We start from the raw sequence: 6,315 nt of genomic DNA, 5'->3' as shown, positions 1-6,315 counted from the left end.
TTAACCCATCAATTCTCTTGTACTCCTAGGAGTCTTTCCCACGCTCTCTCCTTTTTTTTTTTTTTTATTTTATGTTTAATAACTCGTATCTCATTCTCATGCTTATCTGATGGCTTTGTTTCAGTGAAAAAGGTTACAGTCATCAGAAAAGAATTTCTACAGACTTCTACCACAACAATCCACCTTTCAGTATCTGCAGCCACTAACTTTAACTTAGGTGAAGCATCATATAGCCAATCTTTCTGCTTGTGGGTCAGACCCCATCAGATCTTATATACTCAAAAACTTTGCTCCAGAAATCCTCCCCTCTCCACTGTACATTGTCGACAATTACTCCCTAGAGTATCATTCTATCAGCATATAAAATTGTTATTTTTCTTCAATTCTTATATAATCTTTTGACAGCATTTGATATAACCACTCCATGTGTAGCAATGAATTTGGTCTTACCCAAAAGAGAGATATGCTCCTGGGATATATTTTCTAAACTCTTGCAATTTCCTGAGCTTTAAGAATGTCTTTATTATTCTTGATGGGCCTCTGAGACTACACCTGATAATATATTCTAGCAAGGTGATTTATGAATGGCCCATGACATCAGCTCAACTTCCAGGAAATGGAACACGTGAAAAATCATTCAGTCATTTCTATAATGGTTCCCCAATAAAAAGCCATGAACTCTGAATCTTGGAGAGCTTCCTTAGTTGGAAATATTCTATGGGCATTGTTATGTATCAGTGCCAGGACAGTAATGTGTCCTGAGGACAATAGAAATTTCACATGTAGAACCCTCCCAGACTTCTCAGTGCATTTCTTCACTCTGTCCTCCTTGTCATAATCCTCACTGGACATGAGGGTTTGCTTTTGCCATAGCTGTTACGCATGGCCAGAGACACTCTTCTCCTTGATGTTCAGAAGGGTAAACCCCTTGTCAGCTTTATATCTTTTCTTAAATGTCATTTTTTCTATAGATGTCTAATCTTTTCAAATTTAGAATTTACCTGTATCCCAATCCTCCTAATGTCTCTTATTATTGATTACATTTTTGCTTTTTTCCAAAGCATGTATCACCTAAAATGTTATGTAATTCACATTTATAGTTCATAAGAATTCTAGGTCAAGGATATCAGGAGTCCTTTTGTAGTTCACTTTTGGTCAATTCAATGAATAAATGTAACTAAAGTCAGTGTTGTTGTCTTGTCATGGTCACAAGTACAAAAATTCAAGACTATGTTACTGGACTGAAAGGCGTCTGCCTGCCTGCCTGCCTGCATCTCAGTGGAAGAAGAGATACCGGGGCAGGTTTTGCAGCAAAGCTAGTAAGGTTTATTTAGAGATTTACAAGTCCCAGAGAAACAGGTAAGCTGTTGCTCTCAACAACCTGCTCCCTGGGCATCTCAAAAGTTCTGATTATATAGGGAAAAATTAGTTGTCATGGAAACTAATGGAGCTGGGGTTGTGGGTGCTACTGATGGAACAATTGGACTGGGTTGGGATAATTGATCATTTTATTTGGTTCTGGAATCAGCCATGGCGCCATCCCATCTAGTCCCATAGCCCAGTCCCATGGCAGTGGGGTCGTTCTCCCTCGATAGGCCTGGAGTTGAAACACATCTAATGCTAAGATGTTATTCTTGGTGTAATCCAGACTTATTGTCATCATGACTACAGACCTGAAGCTCAATAAATCTTATGTCCTAGGGCTCAATTATTAAAGGAAGAGGCATACAAAGGGTGGAGAAACCAGGTGAGTCACATTGTTATTATCTGGGCAAGACCAGGCTTGACTCAGAAAAAAGCTGTGTTAAAGAAAGGAATGAAGTTTGTGTGTGGTTACAGGGCAGTTACAATTATTATTCACTGGCCACTTTCTTAGAATACTTGCTTCCCTAACTAAACGTAAGTTTAATGTGAAGGCAATACCTCTTAATCATCCATCCAATTTATGGCCTCAGGTTTTGGGCACTTTTTTTTTTTTTTTAACAATTCTAAATGCTCCAAGATACAAGAATACCTTCTCTAGAAAATCTTAATTGATTTCTGTTTATTTTTGCACACTGATACATCACAGCCCAATCTTCTCTCTCTCCCTAGCGCTCTCTCTCATCAAATGTCTATGATTATTTATATTTCTAGGATTGTCTTTACTTTTGTTTGACCAAAATTCAACAATATATATCAACAAAAGAAGTATCTTTTATTTTTTAAGAAACCTCTCTAATACAACAATCTTTAAGGTTCATCTTTTATCTGTAACTAGTCTCCAACTAATAATACAATGATTTGTAAAAGCAAGAAAAAAATAAGTTGTTCGAAATTCTGGCCTAAAATTATCTTTAAAAAAAACCAAAAACCTTATGATGCACATTTTCAAATCTTTAAACTAAAGAAAGAAGTACTGTAGTTTTAGAGTAGGAGGCAGATATTATGGTATATAATTTGGATATAAGGACACCAGTTTTGGATCCAGACAGATTGCTTCGTGTTGTCTCTAGCTCTGTCCTGTGTGACCTTATCTGTAGTATGACTCTATCCTGTATCACCTCTCTAAAACTTAGCTTTTCATTTGGATTGAGAAAAAGTTATAAATTGGGTAATGCAAGGATAAAAGTGTTAAGGTGCATAAAGAATTCCATGAAATAAGTCTTTAATAAATATTTGCTATTATTATTATATCAATAACCAAAACAATGATCATTATAATTTATGCAAATTTTACCAGGAAACATGCATAAACTCTTGAACATTATCTGCAAATTCACTGAAATAGCTTTGTCCTACTAAGCAGACATATGAGGGCACTCACTTATGTAAGCAAAGGCAATTAAACAAGCATTCCAATTCTATTAAAGAGTCTTACATCCTTCATCAGAAATACTGGAGGAGGATATGCTCTCTTGATTTCTGAAAAAAAGCATTCATCCCATGCTTACTTCAGAAGATGGATTGGGTGTGGATGCTTCATTTCCTTTAGAAGAGATCAAATTAGCAATTAACTCATTCACAGGTAGAAACAGCCTGAGCTTAGAGAGCATTATAAAATATTACCTGGTAAAAAAGTCAGTAATTGCCACGATAATAGATGAGGTTAAATAAAAGGATTGCCCTGAATCAGGAAAACATGATTATAAACATGTATTTTTAACAGGAATTAGGATGGGCTTGTTGTTTTGTAAGTTTTAAAATTCTGTTTGAAAGTACACTGGCTTCTATGGTATAATTGTAACATATAATTAAACACATATGGAAAGAAGATTGTCATTTCAGCTTATTAGTGTTGAAAGAAATAACAGCTTTTATTGTCATGTGATGAGAAAATTACACTGTAAGTTTCATTATCAGTCAAAACAACCTTTAAATTTAAGAAAAGAGAAAAAAATAAAAAATAGGGAGAGGAGAAAAGAAGCTTCTAAAGTTCACAAAAACTAAAAATAAGTGAATTGCCGTTTGATGAAAATTGAAGACTGAACTGTCCACAGCTAACCGCTTGCTTGCTTGCTTGCTTGCTTTTTAGGCAAGGCAAACGTTGGTTGACCTCACAGATTACAAGGACCTTGTCAGTTAACAATTCCTTATTGTTTATTTTTTACACGTATAGCACCCGGTCTTCCTAGGTGGTCTCCCATCCAAGTACTAACCAGGCCTGACCTTGCTTAGCTTCTGAGATCAGACAGGATCGGGCTTGTTCAGGGTGGTATGGCTGTAGACTGATTGTTGATACTGAAATTGTAACATAGACAAATAGTAATTTTGGTTCAATTCAGAACATATCGTTTGGTATGTGCTTACAAGATAAAATAATTCTTTCAACTTAAAATACACTGTCTTTTGCGATAATTTAATTTTTATTCCTGACCAATATCCTATATTTATTGTCCCCTGTTATGGACTGAATGTTTCTATCTCTCCAAAATTCATATGTTGAAACCCTACCCCCAAAGTGATAGTATTGGGTGGGCCTTTGAGAGGTGATTAAGATCAGAAAAGGTCGTGAGGTTGGAGTCCTCATGATTGGGATTAGGGCCTTTATTAGAACCACAGAAGAGCTTGCTTCCTGTCTCTGCGCTCTGCTATGGGAAGATACAAGGAGAAGCCAGCCATCTGTAACACATGGGCATCCTCAGCAGAACCCAACCATGCTGGCACCCTGATTGATCTCAAACTCCAGCCTCCAGAACTATGAGAAATATTTTTTTATTGTTTATAAGCCACTCATTTTATGGTAACTTGTTATGTCAGCCGGGACTGAATAACACAATATCCTTTCTACTTGCTTAGCTTCTTCTGCCCTAATCCCCGCTGAGTGAAGACAGTCTGGTTAATTAAAATCCTGACCACATTTATTAGCCAAGATCCCCTCATTCTCCCATACTTCGCATATTTTTCTTTTTGTGTTGTAAATCCTCTGATTTTCTTTAACGTTTTTTTTGTATTTTTATTTTGGGATTAATTATACTATTCTAATAAAGCTTACTGATGTATATACATTTTTTAGGCCTCCAAAGTCTGTTACATGATATAAAGCTGTAAAACCAAATAACTTCCTGCTGGTCTCAGCATATCCATTTCTCTAGGCTGAATAATATTCTCAGTGGGATAAAAAGGTAAGCATTCAAGTAGGTCAGGGATTTTCTTACAAATAGCATTGCCACTCTATTGCTCCGCTATAGAAATAACAGGAACATGTTTTTATCTGATTGTGAAGCCTTTGGCATCTTCTGTACACTCTCAAGGCTGCAGGCCACAGTGGAATAGGTTGAATTAATCTCTTTAGATTTAAGCTTATTTATCAAAAAGGAAATAGGCTGTATGCTAAAGTCTTAGGTCAAGCTCTCTGCTTTCACTACTCCCTTCCACCTCATACAACTGAGATGTGACTTAATAACGTCTTTACACATTGAATAATGCTTCCCATCTGCCTATGATGGCAGAGCAGAGGAAGACATTGTGTAAATGTTGAAAGAGATAATATCACTAATGCAGGTATGAATTCAGGAGCAAGAGTGTAGAAAGATTTAACTGTGTTTTGGGAATTCAATAAAAAATGAGGTATAGATTTTGTTTCATTTTTTAAAAAATATATGCCTTTATATACTAAATATAAATTCAAATTTCAGGTACTTATACTTCGAAATTCTTAGAGCAGACATGAGACATGCTATAACCAAAATATGTCTTGAATAAATATTAAAGGTGAAATTGTATGTTATCTTTGAAGGCCTTGTATAAATTCCCCGCTGTTCTTTTGGGTAATTCAGTTCAGATTCTCTCAGTGGAAACTAATTACATACTTGTCAGAGGTCTGGTTGTCAACGCTGATCAGGTGATCATGGCCTTAGACAAATTTACCAAATTTCCAAACTGTATCCTTGTCAAACTGCTGCTTTTTAAAACTTTCTCAAGTCAGGACATCCCCTCTCCCTTTTCCTCAAGGTCAGCTTCAGAATATCCATTTCTCTATTTCTATCTGTTACTTCTTTTTCACCATCTATGTCTTTCTGCAAGCATTTGTTGGAAAGCCACTGGAGGTAGTTTCTACATATAAAAATGATGAATAAAACATAATTCCTGCCTAGAAAAACTGTGATTAATAAGGTATATATTCAACATAAAAAACATCTTACCGAGTTTTGAGTAGTAAAGCTTTTGGAGACTAGAAAAATGAATAACTAAATTAACTGAAATGGTATATAGTATCAGCAATGATTCACAGAAAAAAAGATCAGTTATAAAGTTCATTTAAAATCAACTAGGAAGATTGTTCAAATGCAAATTTCTGGGCCCAAACCCAGACATTTTGAAAGTGTAGATGGAGTTTGGTAATCAGGATGTTTAATAGGTAATATGGAAAGGATAATAGCTAAGTTAGGATTGAAAGCTTAATATGACACTGAATAATTTACTGACCAACCACAGTTTGACAGACACTGGTTTAAGCACTGTCATATTTTGGGGGTGAATTTACTAGCTATGGAAAACAAGAACCACCCGGTAGAAATACTAAGGAAGAACATGTCAAAAAGTATTGTATCAACAGACTGTTGTCACAATGAGATACATAACTATCACCCTTTATCTTAGTGATTTATAATAGCAGTGATTTATTCTTCTAGATCTACGTCAGTGTCGTCTGGCCAGCTCTGCTTGGAGCTGCAGTGTCTGAGGCTCCACAAGTCTTTATTATAGGCACCAGACTTTAGAGGGAAGCTCCAAGTTCTTATAACAATTATGTGAGGCTCAAGGGGCAAGCACAATTACACCCTTGTCAGGTGGGTTGCCATCTTATTGGCCAGGGCAGGTCAAGTGGCCAATGCT

General features: G+C 36.1%; 1 pseudogene; it reads right to left on the bottom strand.

Moving 5' to 3' along the window:
- Nucleotides 1-3,589: 3,589 nt before the first annotated feature.
- LOC120591320 (uncharacterized) lies at nt 3,590-3,708 on the bottom strand (annotated as a pseudogene).
- Nucleotides 3,709-6,315: the final 2,607 nt, after the last annotated feature.

Source organism: Pteropus medius, unplaced genomic scaffold (assembly GCF_902729225.1).
Source record: "Pteropus medius unplaced genomic scaffold, Ma_sr-lr_union100, whole genome shotgun sequence".
In the NCBI taxonomy this organism is placed as follows: domain Eukaryota; kingdom Metazoa; phylum Chordata; class Mammalia; order Chiroptera; family Pteropodidae; genus Pteropus; species Pteropus medius.
Note: the sequence above shows the minus strand (reverse complement) of the source record. Positions and strands in the feature narration are given on the sequence as shown.